Source organism: Marmota monax, unplaced genomic scaffold, assembly GCF_021218885.2.
Source record: "Marmota monax isolate L192 unplaced genomic scaffold, Marmota_monax_Labrador192_F-V1.1 WCK01_AAM20220418_F8-fsc00119, whole genome shotgun sequence".
Taxonomy (NCBI): Eukaryota; Metazoa; Chordata; class Mammalia; order Rodentia; family Sciuridae; genus Marmota; species Marmota monax.
Genome location: NW_026694771.1, coordinates 3,368,240 through 3,389,667, shown reverse-complemented (window position 1 = coordinate 3,389,667; position 21,428 = coordinate 3,368,240). Strand labels below are relative to the sequence as shown.

Genomic DNA, 21,428 nt, shown 5'->3' with positions numbered 1-21,428 from the left:
TATCAACAACTAAAAATAAAAAAAAAATTTTTAAAAAATCAGAGGTATAATGCCTGAAGAAGGTTGAACTGAAGTATCCAATTTTGTAGTACCCACTTGAGACAAAGTTGATTGTTCACATGGAGGGATGAACATGAGATTTTCATTTAAATCCAAGGAGAAACATGTTTAACTTTGACTCTTTCCATATTGGTCTCCTGGAGTCATGTCCAAAGCAGCATCTAGTAAACACTATTTGACAATATGAAATTCTATATAAATGTATTTTCCTAAGAGTATAAACATTCAACTTGGGTTCCTGTTTTCAGTTTGAGTGTATCTCAAGATAAAATGCCCCTGTTGGATATCTAGGAAATCACTTTAATGGGGTGCTGCATTATCTGTATTTTACTGAACACCAAGACTATAGTTTCTGTTATTTTCACAAGTAAGCATGTATCAAGACAAAGAGGGGAAGGAATGGGGCAAGTACTTACAAGCTGTAACCCTGCTGTACAGGTAAATATAAAAGGTACTTCTTTTTCTAGCTTCAGAATGCTGGAAGATCCTGACCTGAAATTGTTTTAAATCAGAAAAACAGGAACACCTGTACAATGAATTTGGTTGGGGAGAGGGAGGATTTTTGGCTCCTTTTATCATTTGACCTTCAACGAATAATATAACTGCTTTTAGCCCTTAAGCCTGTAAAAGGTGACAGATACCTGTCATATTTTAGGACAGCTTATCACTTCAGCCCCTGGAGTGATAGAGTATTTATAGACACAAAGATAGAAACATAAAGCATATATGTATAGGCAGGAGTCCCCTGGAGGTGGCGATTAGGACCAGGCAGTAATTTTAGCTTGAAGTTCCTATGACTTAAATAGCCACTTGAGCTCTGCTCTTGCAGTTTACGATGTCAATAGAGCCCCTAAATGAAATTACAGCCTTCTGATACGCAGCAGGATATCCTTTCTTTGCCATGCAATGTACACGGCCAGGAGAAATTGCTCTGTATATGGGGTTTCACTAAAGCAGAATTTATCATAAGGCTGCTCTGCTAAAATATCATTATGCTGTTATTCACTGGATAACACATCTAATGACTCGGGGTGCACTTGATAGCCATGTTTCAGTGAACACAGACGCACGCCCTGATGTGAACTGGGCACTCCAGTGCTTCAAAGTGCTATCGATTTCAATTCTACCATAATTTACACCTGGCTTGTTTTGCCAATAGCTTGAACCCATGCTAACACTGGAACATACACATACAAGCATTAGAGAAATCAGAAATGAACTGTATAGCAAAAAATTCATGCAGCAAAACTTTCCAAGATTCTGCCTTTATAATAACCTCCCTTGATGCTAATTAAATATTCTGCACTACTTTCTCTGTTACACTTGGGCATTTCCTCTGTTAGCATCGCCCTATGGTCAGTGGTGATAGTAATAAAAGCCTCTTATATTTGTACAAACTCATCTGGGGCCAGTCATTTTGGCTCCCCCCACCACCCACCACAGTGACTGGCACATAATAAATAGTTGTGCATAATGATCTTCTCTGAAGTCCCTTCTTCCTCTCTGTTCCATAAATGTGGTGTACTCTAAGGATCTGCTCCCTTTTACCTTCTTTCAATATATTTTCCTTGAGAAATGTTTACTCCCTAATTCTAACTACTACCATGCTTCAGAAGCCAAACTTATATATCTCTTTACTGTCATATCTTTAGTATACCTGACTAAATCTAACTACTATCAGTCATCAGTTGGATACTCCCTTAGGTAATTAGATTTAGTCAGGAACACCAAAATTAAACACATTAAAAAGCAAATTTATTGTCTTCTTCCAACCTGCAAGACCTAGTTCTCTCACAGCTTTTCTAGCTTACGTGTATCAAAGCAGAAGTCTGTGAGCAGTTCAAAATTCCTTCTTCTCTTGATGCCCAGTCCAAAGGTTATTAAATTGGGTCCATTCTGCCTCTTATCTCTTGAAGATGTCTCCTCCTCTCTTTCTATTCCCATAGTTATTGTCCTAGTTCAGGGCTTCATTGTTTCCTGTCTGCACAATTTAAGTAGCCTCCTAACTCATTTTCCTGCCTCTATTCTCCCATTCTTATAATCTATCCTCCACTCTGCTGCCAGGGTGATCTTCTGTAAAACAGTGTGATCATTAACCTTCTCTACTTAAAACCTTTCAATGGCTCCCCAAATGCTACAAGATGAAGTTAAAACATCTTTGCATGGCAATCAAGGCCCAACATGATTGTTCCCTGCCTACATATACAGCCTCATTTCTTCCCACTATCCTACTAAATATCACAGATACTGTTCCTTAACTCTGCCATGCTATTTCCTATTTAAGTGTCTTTGCCCCTGCTGGCCCTGTTACTGAATTCTCTTCCTCCCTCTGACCATTGGGGAAAATCCTTCAAGGCCCAGCATGGATTTATTGTCTCTTCTGTAAAGTTTCCCCTGACTCTTCATTCCAAGGTACCATCATCTGAATGCTCACTCTTGTGTGCCTCTAAGGCTTCTTGAACAACCTTCAGTTATGTTATTTAGCCTATGGCATTCTCCCAACCAGTTTGTCTATCTGTCCTTGCTGTAGTGAGGAACTTAAGACCCTGTCTTATTTAATCTTTGTGTTGTCAGGACAAAACCAGCTTCTTCACTATAGTACATAAGGGTCCATGTGATCAGGCCACACTGCCTCCATTACCTCATCTCCTACCGTTCGTTCTCCTGTTTGCCTATTCTGATCCTGCTACACAGACTTGCCAGATGCATTGTTTTTTTGTGTGTTGTATACCATTTATTTTTATTTTTATTTATGTAAGGTGTAAAATTTATTTTAAAATTTAAATTAAATTTAACAAATACACTAAAAGATAAAAAGTGTACATATTAATGGGGTACCATGTGATGTTTTGATAAATGTATAAAGTGTATTATGTTTCAATCAGATTAAACATATCTATCTCCTCAAACATTTATCATTTCCTTATGAGGAAAAGAGTCAAAAATCCCTTCTTCTAACTTTTTAAAACACATAGTACATTATCATCATTTATAATCACATTCTGTACAGTAGCATATCAGACCAATCTTTCCCTATCCTTCCTGCCCCTCTACTCTTTCTGGTCTCTGGTAATCATCATTCTATACTCAAATTCAATGAGATCAGACACAATCTTGTCCAAGGCCTTTTCTCTGCATGGGTCTACAGACAAAATGTTTTTGCCTAGATATCCACAAAACTTGCTTCTTAAATCTCATTAAAGAAGCCTTTTCTCAAAAGTTCTTTCAATGAAGCTCTCTCTTTCCACATATTTAAATTTGCAAACTTATGTCTCTTGCTCTGGCTCTCATTCTCTCTTTCCTCCTTTAATTTTTTTCCCGAGTACTCATCACTATCTAACATGCCTGGTCTCTCCTAGAAAAAGTACTATAAGAACAGAGATTTTTCACTTGTTTTTTACTATAGAATCCCCAGCCCAGGGAACAGTACCTGGTACATAATTTGAATTTCTCAATAAATATTTGTTACTAAGTAACTCAATGATTAGCTTCTAAGATAATAACTGACACAGAGTAAGGGTTCAAAAATGTTTCATAAATGAATGAGTAACTGAATGTTAAATTCATGTTTAAAGAATGTAATGAAGAAACAGTCTTTGTACTCTGATCCTAATAACAAACTGGAAAGTCAGTCAAATGGTACTATTATCCTTCTTAGACAAATGAAGTATGCTCCTTAATTTAGGAGTCTAAATAATAATGTCTACATGGGAAGTTTAAAGTTTGCACTTCCCCATCCCCAACTCACTATTGAAAGATACAGGCAATTCTTTGCATTCTGATCATGATGTAGCTCTAAATTTTATTATATTATATTGGTTCCTCTTGACTGGGAAGGCAATTAGCAGAAGGTGCAAGGTGCTAATACTTTTTATTACAATTTATGTCTTTCCATATTTGGTACTTTTCATAAGAGATCCTTTTCTTTCATTTTCAAAAGTGGATTAGGCACTCATACAATTTTGCCCCTCAGAGTGATTTGTACATGACTACCCAAGAGGACATCATACTACAAATCCTGCCAGAATGAACTGGAAGGTGAGTGTGGCTTTTATAGCTTGAGGATGAACAGGTTGTTTGGTGCCAAGTTTGTGCTAATGAAAATGTCCTTTATATGTTAACACCCAGAAGAGAACAAATTCAAGAACAAACATTCCACTTTTTGGCATGTCTCAGAGAGTTAACTTTCCATTGTTGAAGGGTTAATTATCCATTATGTGAACCACGTCTTTGTCCCTGTGGCTGCTTACATCTAGGAATTCAGTTTACTAGAGAGTGAGTAGGAAAAACAAAAAGAGACAAAAACAAACACTTCATTTATATATATATGTATTAGAAGCTCCAGAAAAGAGACAGAATCAGAAGTAGTTTGGAAATCGGCAAGTTGATTGACCACTGATACAGATGAGATTAAAGCCCAGTTTACACAATATTTTGGTTTCTTTTAATTATTGTTTATTAGGTCAGTTTTGTAGTCTATGAAATTATTTTCTGGATGTGATTTCTATCCACAGGGTATCATTTACAGTGCTGGAATGGGGAGACTTAGCAAATGGAACTTTAGGGGCTGGCTCAACTTAATGTCCCTCTCCTCTGAAGATGTATTAGTTTGCTGCAGCTTAATGATTGAAGCAACACCAAGCGATTCCACCAGTTTCTCTACTCATTGATCAGAAACAACTGAACTTGGCTATTTTCAGCTATTATTTACCTCAACCAGGGCATTTAATTAGTGCTTGTTAAGACAGAGCAAATGATTTGGCTGCCTGTCTTCTTGCCCCTGTTCTTTGTTGAGCTGTCTGTCTGCCCCTTCCCTGCCCTGTCTACTTCATGGGACATTCACAGCCAGTCTTCATGCATTTCTGCATTTGACATCAGCCCAAGCTCCTCAAATGTTGAGTTTGAGAAAAGGGAAGAACCACTAACTGACTGTAAGCAAACAGTTGAGCTGGAGAGGCCTCCATTGATATGATACATTTAGGTCAGAATGGCATTTTCAGACTGCACGAACTAACCACAGTAGGTGTTGGGTCACCTTCATAAGTCTTGGAAAATGAATGAAACTACAGCAAATTTGACATTCTAGTGTCCCATCAGAAATTACCCATTCTTTGTGATGATTAGAGAAAGCACCTCAGCAAAAGGCTGGAGATGATGTTCAGTAGCTGGAAGATCTAACATAGGAGGTTAAAGGCTTAGATACAAAAAAATTTATTGATTTACTTTATGAACATGTTTCTTCCATTATGATAAGCAAGATATGTTAATTGTTAATGCACTGACATGTACATATTCATTCCTTCATTCCTCATCTATTCATTGATCCTCCACTAAGATTGAGGCAATTTGTTGGAAGAGAAAGAAATAAACAAACATAAAATATAATACCTGCCTTCTAATCACTTTTAGTTTCATATATACAAAAAATTTCAATTCAAGGCAGTGTATGATAAGAAACATACACTGATTTTAAAAATGCTGTCAAGGTCAAATCACTCTTAGTTTGGATAATCATTGAAAGCTTCAGAGAAAAAAGTGTGACTTCATAGAATATGATTTGACTAGATATTTTGAAAAGGTATCTGGTGCTCATATGTAAATGCAGTATCAAAGTATTTAATACACAACTAAGTAGCTAAGTTAAGAAATATGAGAATAAACTGGGTTATTTGCATATGTATTAATTCTTGCAAAAAGTAAATTCATTAAATATATTCTCAATTTTAAGATAATTATTAGAAATTTGATTGCCTTCTATTTAAAATTAAACTACTTTATACAAATAGCAATTCCTATTTTGAAGTTGTGCATAATAGAATTTAGTTTTATAAACTGACATGTATATTTAATGAAGGACAATAACCAAAGTTATCAGTTAACAAAATCTTTCCTTTTGAAGATACTGTTCGTAAATGTTTGTACAAACTTTCTGTGTTCTCATTGGATAAAATATCCACTTTGCTTATATCCAGTTAATAAAACATTTTAGTGAATGAAAAGGCACGTAATTCCAGCTAGTATGTGGTCATATTTTTAATATTTGAATATAGTCACATGACTTGCAAATATATACATCTATTATGCATATTTGAACAAAAATACATACCAAACAAGGAGTCAACTCCTTTTAAAGTTTTTAAAATATGCCTTCCTTGGGAATCACAAAAATACCAAAATACATCTCTGTATAAATGATAAAAACCAATTTCTTAATGAGATAATCTCAATTCTGTTATTTAGTAATTTCATTTGTGTATAATTGTGACTGCCTAATTAAATGCATATAACATATAGGAAGTGTTTACATCTAAAATTTGTGTGCAAAACATATGTATTTTAAATTATGCATATTCATTAATTTAATAAAGATAGAATTTCCACATGAGTACTGGAAAACTGAATTTTTAAAAAGATACTATGAAGGCTTGTAACACAGGGTATTGAAAAAAAATCAGGTAATACTAATACTAATACAGTCAATTAAGTTAAAAAAATACACTGTTTTGTCCTTCTATCAAATTCCAACTTCTCATATTTCTTAACTTAGCCACAGAGTTCTTCTCTGGCCATGAGAAAGTCCAGATCTTAGCAACTATAAGAAAAATCTCTGGCAGATTAGATTTTTTAAATGTCATCTCTTGGGACATACTCTTAGATATTTGTATTTGTCTAGAGTCAATTATAAAATTTTATGTACAATTGTAGTTTCAGAATAAAGTGTTTTCAAAGTGTTAAGAGACCCAGATTCCCTTCCACATAGTCCAAATCGACTCTGAGTTCTTACCTGACCATAGAAGACATTTCTCCTGGGAGTTTGTGTAGTCTGTTAACCAACAGAGGCACAGCCTCCTATGTAGCTCTTGGTGGTAATGGTGTAAGAGCTAGGTACATTTTTTATACCATGTTTTAATTTTTTTTTAACCATTTACCCCTTCAAATTCTTCCTTAAAGAAAACTGATGGACAGGCCTGTAAGCCCAGTAACTCAGAAGACTGTGGCAGGAGGATCTCAAATTTGAGGCCTCCCTCAGCAAGTTAGTGAGTCCCTAAGGAACTTATAGAGACCCTGTCTCAAAATAAAAAATAAAAAGGGCTGAGGATATGGCTTAGTGGGTAAGCATCCATGGGTTCAATGTCTGGTACCAAAGAGAGAGAGAGAGAGAGAGAGAGAGAGAGAGAGAGAGAGATGAACTCATGGGAAATACCCAAGAAACATTATTATATATATGAACAGTATAGTAATAACTAACATAGGCTAATTGAAATGGGCAAACTTCATTATTATATAAAGTTAATATGCTTTAAGCATGTTGGCCCTAATAAAATTCTGAGATTGCTTCCTATCATAATGATGGATGAGGAATTTGATAAGTCTCAGAAACTATAGGAATTGTGATAGGAAGGTTTATCTTTTTCCTAAGGATCCCTGACAAATCTTGATGCGGCTGTAGCAGTGGTTAGTCTCTGTAGGGAACTTTAGATATGTAAGTATGCATGAAGTATATGGTTAAGAATCTGAACTGTCTAGAGTAGCAAACAAGATTCCAAAGCTAAGTATCAATGTTATATGTTGGATCACTGTGCCAGCTTGGACAAGAGTACACACAACAGGACCATTCAATACACATCTGGTTAGATGTAAAATCAACTATTGCTAAAGCATTTTTAACTCTAGGAGGAATCTACTGGCAACGTGTTAATAGCAAAGACAACTAAAACAATAAAATAACATCTCTTTCCAAATATTTAAGAACATCGAGTAACTGCCCCTTAGGCTGGGTTGTGGTTCTGGGAAGTTTTAGCCTATGAGAACCATATTGGGGACATCAAAGACTCCTTCTCTATCCAAAGAGCAATTCACTTCAGATGCTGCCACACAGTCAAATGCTTTTATGGCTACCATGTTTTTTTGGTTTTCGTTTTTTTTTTCCCACTCAGTATTTCAGAACATGCCAGATTCTTAAAATTGGAAAGAAGACGAGAAAGTATAGTGAGATCAAATACCTGTAGAAGAGCAACTAAGTAGGGATCAGACGGCAAAGGATGAAAATATATTCCACCTGAAATTTCACTTCCAAGAAGAGTATGAGTTAATATGAAGGACAAGAAAGGCTCTCATTGGCTCTGAAAGCTGGGCTGGTGGCTGATATGATAGTCTCACTATCAGACAGGATGCAACCTCCCCACTCCCACACCATTCCTTCGACAACTTCTCAGAGTCTACTCAATCAGAGTCTTTTATATTGAGGGCAATCCTATATTTGGGTTTAATACCAGGAGGACAGTCATCTAGTTTTCCTATGTCAGGATGATGAATTTCCCTGGAACCAAATAAGGATTGTCATTGCATTCTTCTGCTCCATACCATGAATACAGAAGAATAAAGAAAGGGGTATGACAAATAAAAGTGGGGAGAGGTTTCCTAACATTTAAAAGCAGCAGTTCTTAGCAAAGTGATCTTTAGAAGAACAGTATTAGCAATATTCTTCTGCTAAACATCCACTGTAGAATTTCTTTCCTGCTTATCTGAGTATGTAAGTACTGTGAGTACAACATAAATGCTCAGAACAAAGTTGCATGAAAAGTTGGTAGAGTGAAACTTCAAATGAACAATTAATTCCACTTTCATTTCTCCCACCTACCGCCCTAGATACTACTTTCCTGCCCCCACTCAATCACCTATCTTCCTCCTCCATAAGCATGTTTGCTAGGTATGTCAAGGCCAAAAGCCATCTGTGGAGGCACAAAACTTATGCCTACAGGCTCTTCCTGAGCACAGACTCAAGGCTCTGCCATTGTCCATCGAGTGCTCTCAGCTGTGCACACTGAAAATCTTCATCACTCTGTTTGGTAGCTTTTTTAAAAAATGTATTTTTTGTTGTTGTTTTTAAAAACACCCTTTATTCCCTGCCTGCCTCAGAGACACCAAGAATAGAATCCTTGACACATCAAATTCTGGAACCTCACCACTCACCAGGACTGTGGTTCCTGATCCAAGGAGTGACGATTGAGAATCAGCACAGTCTCTTGAGAGCGTCCAGGCCTGGCTGTTAGCTCCCTGCTCTGATTAGTGTGTCGAGTTCACAGTGTTCCAGAGTGCTGAAGCACAGAAATTAGGGAGGGGAGGTGGAAGGAAAATCACTGGAGCCTCTTACGATCTAACTTCCACTAACTGAGAGGAAATGTCTTATAAATAAACAACAGCAAGAGAAACAAAAAAAACCCACCCCGTCCTGCCAGAGGAATGTACATTATTGTCTCCTGACGGAAAACTTTACACCACACCAGAATGCGGCCATGTCTCCTGAAACTACCTCCCTTAAAACAGAAAGAAAAAAAGAGGATCAAGAAAGAAAGGAGAAGAAAGAAAAAGGAGGAAAAAAAAGCTTTTCTCATCCTCTTATCCTCTTGAATTCTGTTGGGAAGTTTATGTGAGTTCCCAGTAGACAAACTAAGCAGTTTCAGCAGTGTTACTGTTCCAGGGTTTCTGGCGGAGGCTGCTTATTAGCAAAATTTCATTTCTGCCCAGATCATTGCTGTACCATCCGGACATTTTCAGAAGGGAAGTTCAGGGAAGGGGGGAAGGGTGCAATTGTGAAGGAGAGGAAGAAGAGAGGACAAAGGAAAACTCCTGATGAACCGGAATGCCCTAGCCACGGCCATGATAAAGCAAGCCCCCGCCCGCCACCCGTCCACTTCGTGTTGAGGACTTGGTGATGCGGTGTGTTTAATCTACTTACTCTTTCTGCTCGGGAGGCTGAGGTTCCTACATTTCCAGCTCATGCTGGACTGTACCGTAAGCAACAAGTGAAATGAGTTCAGTGATCTCATTCTAGTCTTTCGACTCCTGTCCACATCACTAAGCGACTGCACAGCTTGGCACAGGCCAGGATGAGTCAGCAGTCTCTGGTCATGAGAGGCCAGGCCTGGAATAGCAGGGGGGTTTAGGTCAGGAGCAAAATGAAGCAGAAAGGCAGTCTGGATGGCAGGGCTCAACTCTGCAGTCCATAGGGATCCTGCAGGTCAAAATGTAAGTGTTTCATCAGCTCTAGGGGGAAGATTGTAGGACTAGAAAAAGGGGTAGCAAGGAGAAAACATGCTTGCAAAACAGAGTACCACAGTCAGAAGAAGAGGATACTGCTGGAGCCTTGGAGGAGAAAAGATGCTCCTTAGATTTCTGGACTAGCTTTTCTCCCATGTGCTCTCAAACTTGAAGTAAGAAATGGTGGGGATCAATATACTCTTCTGGCATCTTGGTATTGCTTTCTCAATTTGGCAAGTAGCAAAGCAAATAAAAAGCAAAGCACTGCAGTTAGATAGCAAGAGAAGTCACATTCTTCATAAATAATATTAGTAAGAGCCTAATATCTCAAAGTGGTGGATCAGTAGCATCTTTGAATAATCTGCATAAAATGGTTAAAAAGGAGCACTCTCTAAGTAAAACTTGGGAGAAATCTGAATGATGAAACACAAAGGAACTTAGAACTTGTGTTCACATTTTACTTAGTGAAGTCAGTACAGGCTTCCATTAAGAAAGTGATGTTTCCCACCAACAGGATTTTTAAAACTCTCTCCTTGTAATGTGTACTGCAATATAGCTAGAAGAGAGTGGAAATGAAACTCCGAGGGAAATAACCAGGCTCAACATACACAAAAAAAAAAAAAAAAAAAAAAAAATTAGTGCCACACTTTTTGTTTTAGAGGAGGCAATTGCCCTGTAAGTCAAGTTACAAAAACTCTTGGTATTTCACTCATAATTAAAGGTACCATATCTAGCTAAGGATGCTAGGGTGGAGACTGAGAATTATTGCAAATAATGGTGGTGACACTGAAACAGGGAAGAAAGCAATACCCAATCAAATGGTATGGAGAAGAGGGGCTTGGAAAACAGAATAGGATCAACAGATCTGGAAAGATGAGTACAAGAACTCCTCAATGTTCTTTGAAGAGAGATAATGAAAATTTATGATATATTTCTAATTGTTATCTTTGGGATGCATAAATATATATGTTTAAGAAAATCATTTGTTTTTCATCCCATAGTACTGAATCATCTCAACATATCTTTATTAAGTATTTAATGAACTTTCCAGCCTCAGTTGCCTTCTCTTTGAAATGTAAGTAATGTTCTCACCATCACTGAAGTATTATAGACTGACTCATGTTTATCCATCTCTGTCATAGCAGTATCAGTCTCATGGTGAATACGTCATGAGTTGCTATTATTGTTATTGTTTGATTATTATATCATCTTTATAAGTTCCCAGTAAAAGAATCCCTTTCATTGTTCCATTGGATTGAGTGGAACCAGTTCAAAGACCAGTAACATCAGTCAAATAACACTGCTTACAACACTGCTTTAAAAAGCCTATTTTTGTGTGGTATGTTAATCATCATAATTGAACACACAGGATGGTGATAATCTACTATGTGGAAACCTTGATTTGGGGTCTCTATGTTGTCAAAGTAAGTTGGAGCCTAACAATGTCCAGTAACTAGAGGCCTGAAAGAGGAATTTTTAGAAGCTTCTCCAAAAGCAACAGGATAAAAGTACTATTGGCCTTGACCGCATGATGAGGGTTTTTAACCAAAGGGGAAAACTTAGTTCAGTTGATCATCCCAGCCTAATTGATTAATTGTGGGTCTGACCATCTGGCTGATGAATGCTGACACCCAGCAGTGATTACTGTGTAACACGAGTCCGGATGTGTTCTCCCTGATGCCTCCCGCAATAATGGCAACTCTGAACTTAAGGTTAGTTTATTCAGGCCTCTTGGCTCAATCTCTTCATGGAACAGTGGTTGTGGCAGAGAATATTTTACTAGACCTGGTCAAGCATTATCTTCTCTTGTTTCAGTTACCCTTCCTTTCCCACTCCATCCCTACCCACTCCTGAGCCCTCTCTTGTATATAATCACTTTTCATGCAAAGTGTTCCATCTGTAGTTTTCATCATATTCTCTGATTCTCTTATTTCTGGTTGCCCTATTCTGAAAAATATTTGACTGGTTTGAAAGACCTGTACTGCTATTTTACAAGGAATTCTATTGAGGCATTTTTATTGTAACTTCTGTGGCACTGGTACTTCAAACTATTCTGTGCTTCCAAAATAAAGAAAAATTATTTCACCAAACTCATGAGCCTGAGAAAAAGTCCCCAAAATGTTCCAAGTTATTCAGGAGGCTAGCAGAATATAAGGGTTAAGAGAGGATAATTCTTACATCTTAAAGCAACTCTGATTCACAAGAGTGTCTCATGGAAAGAACAGCTCCACCCCCAACACACACACACACACACACACACACACACACACCACTATGACTCTGAAGCAATTTCACAGCTAGAGAAAGAAAGTCTCAAGTAAATAACAGGGATCAATAGCAATGCCACCCACAAGCTAGTCTATACCTGGAGGTAACTTGTATGCAGAAGAATTCTCCAAACAAATCAAACCTGAACACATACTTATAAACCTTAGGGGATTATAACCAAATTCTTTTCTTTCATGTTAAGGGAGGGCCTGGAAAGGAAACTGACAAAATGGCTTGCATAAGTTTGGCCAACTAGTCACAACTGATTTCCACTTTTAAATGCATTTCTTTTTCTTGCTCCCCACAGATGCTGGATTCTTCTATGTTCCAGGCTGGGTTAGTGTTAATTTACAGTACAGGATGGTAGTAGCAGGCTGAACATCAGAGTTCCAGATTGGGAGTTGGGAAATGTTTTTGGCATGACTGTCAATAAACAACTATGTGTCTTGGGCAAGTCAAGTCCCTTAACTCCCCATGTCTCAGTCTCTTCATTGAAAAATGATAGGGTAGGACTGCATGAACTCCACGGTCTCTGCCAACACTAAGATCTGATGGTTCTATAGCTCATTTCCTCCCCCCTCCTCTGGCATCAAATGCTCAACAACTCAGCTTCTAGCAATTTTTCTGCTCTTAGTTACTGATGGAAAAATATCTCCTTCATTTACTGCTTGGTATTTTGTATTCGTATCCTCTCTCTCTCTCTTTTGATGCTAGTATTTTGAATCATAAACACTAACATATCCAGATAGTGCTTTAAATTTGAAGGCATTTAAGGAGAATAGCTTTCCCACATAGAACATTCAGTGTAGCTCTGCATGGAGGAAGTCAGCCATCCAAAAGTGGAGCAAAGGGGCCAATTCACAAATGAGAGGAAGCCTTTCATAATAAGAGTCTCCAGACTCTTCAATTTAGATAAAGCTCAAAAGCTATCAACTTCTAACTACTTTTCCAATCAATCCCAGACACCATCACAGACACTTAGGACTACAAATTTGAGGACCAGCACTGGCAGTGATGCAGTTCTTATTTCACCTCCACCATCCATTGCCAAGTAGGATTTAGGATGGCATAGTAATAAGAGCCAAGAGGACAATCTGTCATTTATTTTCCTCCAAACTTTTTGAAATTTCCCATTTGGGCTCTGTTTCCCAGTTTTAATTTGGTAACTGCCATTTTTCAGCATTTCTTTTAACAGGTTACTAATAATTTCTGATACAGGATCTCATATTTCATTTTGTGCTGCTAGAACTGCTGTTAATATTTCATCTGCCTTCAATTCAGCTCTGAATAAAGGCTGCTGCATTTCTGATACACTGTTAACACTTTGATTCTGGGGATTTGATAGCCAGTGTTCACTCAGTTTGTCCATATCTGGTTAAGTAAAAGTAATAGGCTAGCTAAATCAGAAATATTTCAGGGTGTGCTGTACATTCCAGGGATGCTTCAGTTTTGTTTTGGTCTAAATCTTTGATGAAAACAAACAAAAACCAAATATTCTATGTTTATTTTTACAGGTATCTTGTCATTTGCTTCAATTTCTGGAAACAGATACTTATGGTCGAGGACTTACAGGCAGATCCATGTGCAAATTTTGGCTCTAAATATTACTATATGTATTACCTTAGGTCACTTCGTTAACCTTCCCAAATGTCTTTTTTCCCATTTATAAAATGGGGGATGATTACAGTATCCATTTGTATTGCTATGAGGATCCAATAAAATAAAGTGCTGAGAATTTTCTGGGTTCTCAATATATGATGAATATCATTCTTACTCTAGCATTAATAATCTACAAATACACTTTATATAATTATTATTATACAACATACTTTCAAGATCAACAAATGATTTGGAGTTCAGACTTTTGCTGTTTATAAATGGATTATGTTTTAACAAACACCGTAAAATTAAGTACAATTTTTTTTAATATTTATTTTTTAGATGTAGTTGGACACAATACCTTTATTTTATTTATTTTTATTTTTATGTGGTGCTGAGGATCGAACCCAGGGCCTTGCACATGCTAGTCGAGCACTCTACCACTGAGCCACAACCCCAGCCCCTCAAGTAAAACATTTTAAAAAATAGATCTTTAAAGTTACATGTACAGCTAATATATTGCATCATATTATCTTACAACCATTAAATCTAGCATCGAATTCTTAAAGCATTTTGTCATCGAAGAGTGCACTCTAGATAAAGCACATTGTACCATTACTAACCCGTTTTATTAAGACATGACTTGTCATATTTACTTTCTCTTACTCCTGAAGAATACAGATTGTTTTAATACGATTTTGGTATATATCAGCCAAGGTCCTCAGGACGGAGAAAACACACAGCAATGTGAACAGAACAGTTTAGTTTAAAAATCATTAACAATAGGGGGCCCGCGTTTGGCTCAGTAGTAGAGTGCTTGCCTAGCATGCACGAGGCACTGGGTTATATCCCCGGAACCACATAAAAATAAAAACAAATAAAATAAAGGTATTGTGTCCATTGACCAAAAAAAAAGATTTCTTAAAAATTAAAAAAAAATAATAGGGTATTAAAGTAATGGGGGAGCTAGTGAGAAATAAAGAGAACTCTAAACAATATAAGAAAAGCAAATAACAGAGAAACTGCTACTTGTACTTCTATCCCTGGATGGGGATCCAGACTTTGAAGGACAAAAAGAAGAGCCCCTGCTATCTCTAGGCTGGAATCTAGACCTTGTTGGATAAGGCATGACTATAACTCATTGAATACCAGAGATGTTGCTGGGAAGCATCTATGCTGGAAATCTCTATGTAAGGGTGCAGGACATGCTATCCAAAGGGTGTTATCTCACACATGTACATACCCTGGTGTGGGTGGATGTCTGCATGTGAGGTAAGAGCTAGGGGAAGCTGCTGAGTGCCAGGTACTGGTGATACTAACTGAGCTTTAGCTGCTAGGCTCCAGGGTAGCTTGTGTGGTAAGGAGCTGGATGCCAGAGAAGCTGCTGAAGGTACAGAAGCCAGGCTCTGGATGAACCATACACACTGCAGGAGTCTACCAAAGGAGAACCTGGGAACTGGGAAGGAAGACCTTTTCCTTCTACATTCTCATTCTATGGCCTGTACTGACAAGTACCCTCATGCCAGCTGGCAAAGAAAAATACTTAAAAGACTCAAGATACATTTTTATAGAGCAAAAAGGACTGTCAAATTTAGACCTGAGAGACAAGACACTGATAACTGGCACAGGTATTATAATTTGCTCACATACTTTATGAACTAACTCACTTTGGAAATTACAATCCAGTGTTCTCAAGTTATTGCAATGTTGTTCACCTTTACTAATAAATTAACTCTCTTTGCATAAGTCAGAATTAAGGATAATAATAAGAGGCTATTAAACAAAAATCTACTTAAGACATTTTTAAAAAGTCACAGTACTAATATTTGAATAATAACCCTTTCCCCCAAGTGCTGCTTACATATGTTATATTTAAATGTTTATAATGTACTTAAGAAAAAGATGTACAGAATACTATTGACCTAAATTAATGCATCAGTGATCCTAGTCCAGAATTTCAACTAAGTGGATAATCAGTGGAGTTGTTACAAATACCCTTGAGAAAAGTAAAAATTGCCCCAGTTATCATTTCTCTTTCTCTTTCTTTTAAAATTGACTCTAGAACCACTATTTGCTTGTTTTATGACTTTTTTCCCCAGAGGGCTTGGGAGCTGTTAACTATATGTTACTATTTTTTTTAATAAATGTATGATATATTTAATAGCGAATTTTTCCTGTAATGCCTCCCAATATTGTTCTACCCTCAATATTAAATAAACAATCATCCCTGTTGTGATCAATTTGGCTCACAACTCAAGGTACATAGTGATCATTTCCAGAATTAGTTTTGTATATACAGGTGGGGAGGTATACTCCAAAGTACCTCCCTCTTTCTGCCCAATTTCTTTATTCTTTTAAGAAAGAGACAGAAACTTGCATTATGTAATTAGAGGTAGATTTAAAAACACAAAGCCCTTACTAGAGAAAAAAATAGGCCCAAATCTCCTTCATGTCAGCTTAGAAACCAAATTCTCCCGCAAGACTCTGAAAGCGCAAGAAGTTAAAAAAAAAAAAACCAATAAATGGGATAGTATCAAACTAAAAAGCTTCTTCACAGCAATGGAAACAATCAAGACAATGAAGAGAGAGCCTACAGAATGGGAGAAAATCTTTGTCACCTGCAGCTCAGATAGAGCATTAATCTTCAGTTTATATAAATAACTCAAATAACTTAACACCAAAAAAACCAAATAACCCAATCAATAAATGTGCAAAGGAATGGAACAGACACTTCACAGAAGAAATATGAATGGTCAACAAATATATAAAAAAACATGTTCAACATTACTGGCAATTAAAGAAATGCAAATTAAAACTACACTGAGATTTCATCTCACTCCAGTCAGAATGACAATTATCAAGAATACAAATAACAATAAATGTAGGTAAGGATGTGGAGGAAAAGGTACATTCATATATTGCTGGTGGGATTGCAAATTGGTGCAACCACTCTGGAAAGCAGTATGGAGATCCCTAAGAAAACTTGGAATAGAACACCATTTGACCCAATTATCCTAGTCCTAGGCACATACCCAAAGAACTTAAAATCAGTATATTATATGGTCACATCAATGTTCATAGCAGATCAATTCACAATAGCTGAACTATGGAACCAACCTAGGTGCCCTTCAATAAATTAATGGATGAAGAAAATGTGATATATATGAATGATACTATAGCACTGGTGATATTACCTGAGTTTTAGCTGCTTTGGCACCAGAATAGATGTGTATACATATCATACACATATGTGCGTGCACGCACACACACACACACACACACACATAATGGAATATTACTCAGCCATAAAGAAGAATGAGATTATGGCATTTGCCAATAAATGGATGGAACTGGAGACAATAATGCTGGCTTACAATATGCCAGGTAGGAGGAGTGTAGGTTCACTGGACTGAACAGGGGGCAGTGAGGGGAAAGGAGCGGGGATTGGAATGGGAAAGACAGTAGAACAAATTAGACATAACTTTCCTATGTTCATATATGAATACACAACCAGTGTAACTCCACATCATATACAACCACAAGAATAAGAAATTATACTCCATGTATGTATGATATGTCAAAATACATTCTACTGTCATGTATAACTAAAATGAAAGAGTTTAAAAATTGATATTTAAAAAATAAAATAAAAACACAAAGCCCTGAAATTAGACAAGGATGGTGGTTGTGAGAGGCTGAGAGCATAAAAACTAGTTGGTAGAGAATAGTACACCATGGTGAGGCTCAGATCATTAAAACACCTGTCTTACCCATCTATCCATCTGCACCTAGGCTTGGCCTCACCATTTAGAATGGATCTTCTTGTTCCACACAATTGTGCTTTCTGAAAACTAGTGATATTCCCTGGTTCATCTCGAGATCTTATTGTAGGCTCCTCTGCCAGCTGCAGGTGGTTGTCCTTAGGATTTTCTTTTGTTTGTGCTTCATGTGAGTACTGATTACAAATTTAAGGACCCTACATTTGATCCCTCCCTCCAACACATACACATGCCTCTTCCCTTCAGTTGCTGAGTCCTAAAGGAGAAGATGACAAAGGAGAGTCATAAATCCCTGTGAACCAGGCAGGCAAGTCCATTTTATTTTAGTTCACCCTTCTGTTCAGCTGGCTTTTCTGCAATGACCCATTATACTTACCCTGTCGGCTGCTCTTACTAGCAACATGCCTTTTTAATCAGCCTTCCTGGGGTCTGCATTTGATTACAGCATTTGTGTTCTATTTTGATTCTTTTGTACTGTGCCCTGTGGTGTTAGCTTGAAAGGTGTTATTTATAAAATGAAATTCTATTGTATTGCCACTTGGATTCAAAGAGGACATATAATATTAATGCAGAATGTATTTAATAATATCTTGAACCTATTAAATCAATTTCTTCATGAGAACACAGAGAGGAGGGAAGCAAGTGGTTTGGTAACCAGGTAAAAAGACTTAAGCATCACCTGACATTTCCTTCGTAAGCACTCCTGAAAGTTGGCACAAGAAGCATTCTCTTAATGTCGAAGTTTTCAAAGGAGAAGACTACCTTTCCTGAGCCAGGCCAATGAGGCACACACCTGTTTAAACATTCAACTGTGCGGGCAGAACATTTTCCTAGGCTTTAGATGCAAATTTTTTGACTAAGGAAACCACAAGACCAAATACAAATATGACTTCTTTACTACCCAGGAAGATTTAGATAAAGAATAAAACATAATATCTGATTTGTAGGGATCTTCTTTCAAAATTTGTAAAAAGAACTACATTTGTTCTCTTTCTGATGCTTTTCAAAAACAGGCTAAGAAAATTCTAGTGATATTGAGAATTGATGCAGTTTCCATGTTGGCATATTTAAAATGATGTTCTCACCTAGCAAAAGAGCAGGTTTATTACAGTTGCTAGGTCTATGGTCAAATATTTATAGATTAGACTGATAAAGGAGTACATAAATTTTTTTTCAGCTCTAACCTTAATATAAACCAAAGACTGAAACATGACATCATTTTATCACTGGTTGCATAAGCACATCTGTTGTTACAAACATTTCATTCTTCCTCTCTCTCTTTTTTTTCCTATTGAAATCATCAATGGGTAGGCTGCTGTTTGGACAGGGGATAAGAAAGGATCAACTGTGAAAGATGCTCTAGCAATCAGATCTATAGAACTTGCTAAAAGAAATAATACACAAAGGAAGCTGGCTATGCAATCTTGGAGGTATGGTTCCTAGATTTTCACCTGTTCTCACTCTCTGGAACATCATCTAACTCCAAGAAATTCAGGATCAAGATTTCTGAGGAATGACTACATAAAGAAAGTTATCCTTTCCTAGCTGTACGGGGTTACTTTTGGGATGAGTGAGATTAATGGTTCTAGGATAATTTAAATTATTAGCAATGAAGGTAAGATACATATGAACAATATTATAAAAATGATAGTTCAGGCACCATGTTTTGTTCTTCAAACCTAGATATAAGAAACACTAACAAAGGAGTGAATTTCCTCCCCTTTAGGAATAAATCATATGCTCTCATTCCTAAATGATACATCAAACATAAGGAGCTAGGATGTTTTGGGGAATACCTATGTCAGTCTTGAATGTATCAAATTATTAGCTATTTGCATGAAAAGATTACATTATGCACTTCTATATCCTTTCAGGTTCTACCTCCTTGGTTTGCACTTAGTAAGTATTCCATTCATTAATATTTGTTGAAGTGAACTGAAAAATGAGGTCATACAATTTAGAGCTGAAAGTAGTAACTAGAGACCATGTTCAGTTACCTCATTTTGCAGATGATAAAACTGAGGCTCCAATAAATTAAGAAACTTACCGAAGTTCAATATTAATAAGCCTTTGGAAGAGTGGTTGTAAAGATCTGCCACTGAAAATGATATATTTTCATTTAGAACAAGATATATTTTCTTTTGTCTAAAATAAGAAGCACTATTCAGCTCGAATTATCTGATATATTCTAACCTAACCCAGAAAGTTGAAGCCTAAATTAACAAGTGAATTTCACTAAATGGCTATAGACCATGGGTGTGCCAGAAATGTCAAGCAATGGAGGTTGCACATCTCAATATTGTGCCTATTGGCTTGTTATTGGCATATTTTTTCAGGTAAAATTTAGTTCTTACAAACAATAGGGATGACATTAGGATTATGGAGCAGTACAAACTCTACTTCTAATTCTGTCACAGAAATACATATACAATAATGATGTTGAAACTAAAATATCCTGAAAAGAAATTCAGATTCTAGCTAAGAAGAAGTACTTTAGAAGAGACATACCAAGAGCAGATGCATTTATATGGGTAAGAAGAGCAACATCACTATGTTATGTCATTACCTCCTTCAAACCAGTTTAGCTCAATACTGAAAAGACAGCTTCAGCCCATGATTTCTCATATGGGGCAAAAAGTGAGATTTGAGTGTGTGGCCAGATGCTCTCCTGGCATAACCAGCCAGAGAACCGCTTTGGAACTGATTTTGGTCTTCCCTTATACAGAGCTGACCCAGAGATTCCTCTCCTGGGTCAGTTAGGGACAAAGGAAAGGGAAAGTGACTCCCTACAGCTGGTGCTACTTTGCAAGGTTTGGAATATGTGCAAAAGTAAAGCTTTTCACTCATGAAGGAGAGAAGGAAATGATGTGAACCTCATCTCCAGCATTTTAGAGAACCCTCTGTGGAGTTCCATTTCCTTTTCATCCCATAGTGATCCCTGAACAACCAACCATATTCAGTCCCCTGAAACAGTTAGCAACAAAGAAAAGGGACAGGCATCCCTTTAGAGATGACACTGCACTGACTGACTGGAGGAAAACGCAGAAGCAAGAATTTCTTCCAGAAAGGCCCAAAGGAAGTGAAAGGGACCTCATTCTAGCTTTAGAGTATGCTCCCTGAGGGGCTGGTCTCTATTTTGCTTTATATGAAGCACTGCTGACTGGTGAAGGTATCTCCCAGTCAAAATTGGTCCATAAAGACTGAGAGAGATAGTTGTTTCTTCAGATGCTGAAATTACAAAGCAAACCTACAAAGAATATCAACAATAAAGAAAACATAACACAAGGCAAGGAAGAAAACAAATCTCCAATAACCAACCTGAAAGAAATGGAAATCTGTGAATTGACTGACAAATAATTAAAAATAGTTATCTTAAAGTAGCTTAGTGAGTCAAAAAAAATGAAGATTGATAGCTGAACAAAGTCAGGAAAAAGATACATGAACAAAATGAGAAATTAAATAAAGAGATAGCATTGATTCAAAAAAAGATCCAATCAGTATACTGGAGCTGAAGAATACAAAAATTAGAAAAATTCACTAAGGTGGTTCAAAATCAGACTTGAGCAAACAAAATGAAGAAATTGTGAACATGAATACATTTGAAATTATGAAGTCAGAAGTGCAAAAAGGAAAAAAAGGTAGAAAAAAGCCCAAGGGACTTATGGAACTCCATCAAGAAAA

The 21,428-nt window shown here is 37.0% G+C and overlaps 1 protein-coding gene across 41 annotated transcripts in view; it reads right to left on the bottom strand.

The window, feature by feature from the left end:
• The window catches only part of Zbtb20 (zinc finger and BTB domain containing 20), a 795,965-nt gene that overhangs the window by 281,947 nt on the left and 492,590 nt on the right, over positions 1-21,428 (bottom strand). For 4 of the 41 annotated variants that reach the window (XM_058572830.1, XM_058572826.1, XM_058572833.1 and 1 more), the window contains exons 1-2: positions 9,800-21,202; positions 9,034-9,158 (exon numbers count right to left, since the gene is read on the bottom strand). The exons of 34 other annotated variants lie outside the window; for them this stretch is intronic. The gene's annotated coding sequence lies outside the window, so the exon portion shown is untranslated. Of the gene's footprint in view, positions 1-9,033; positions 9,772-9,799; positions 21,203-21,428 lie in introns of those variants that run through there. 3 more of the 41 variants (XM_058572834.1, XM_046425153.2, XM_058572850.1) reach the window with 2 other exon arrangements.